Source organism: Chaetura pelagica, unplaced genomic scaffold (assembly GCF_000747805.2).
Source record: "Chaetura pelagica isolate M959 unplaced genomic scaffold, ChaPel_1.0 scaffold590, whole genome shotgun sequence".
Classification (NCBI taxonomy): domain Eukaryota; kingdom Metazoa; phylum Chordata; class Aves; order Apodiformes; family Apodidae; genus Chaetura; species Chaetura pelagica.
In genome coordinates, this window is record NW_009951804.1 from 74,541 (window position 1) to 74,866 (window position 326).

Sequence of the window (326 nt, forward strand, 5' to 3'; positions counted from 1 at the left end):
AGGAATGGAACAGTAGGGATGGAGCCCCACAGCCAGGATGGAGCCCTGCAGCCAGGCATGGCCACAGGGTGGGCAGGGCTGAGGGGAGGCAGGCCCTGGCAGAGCACACCCCTGGGGAAGGGCCCCGTTAGAGAAGCAGCCCAAGGAAAAGGTGTTTGCAAGCACAGATGCAGCTGAGGGACACGAGAGCTCTGGCTGGAGGTGACGGGGAAGCTGTGGCAGGTTGCCTGGGCACTGTGCTCCTGAGGACCCCTAACACCCTCAGCCCCTCCTCATCCTCAGCCGTCACTAACAGGCTGCCCAGCACAGGAGGAGCAGCAGCACCC

The 326-nt window shown here is 64.1% G+C and overlaps 1 protein-coding gene across 1 annotated transcript in view; it reads right to left on the reverse strand.

The window, feature by feature from the left end:
* STX1A (syntaxin 1A (brain)) overlaps nt 1-326 on the reverse strand; it is a 65,989-nt gene that overhangs the window by 635 nt on the left and 65,028 nt on the right. The gene's annotated exons all lie outside the window — the stretch shown is intronic.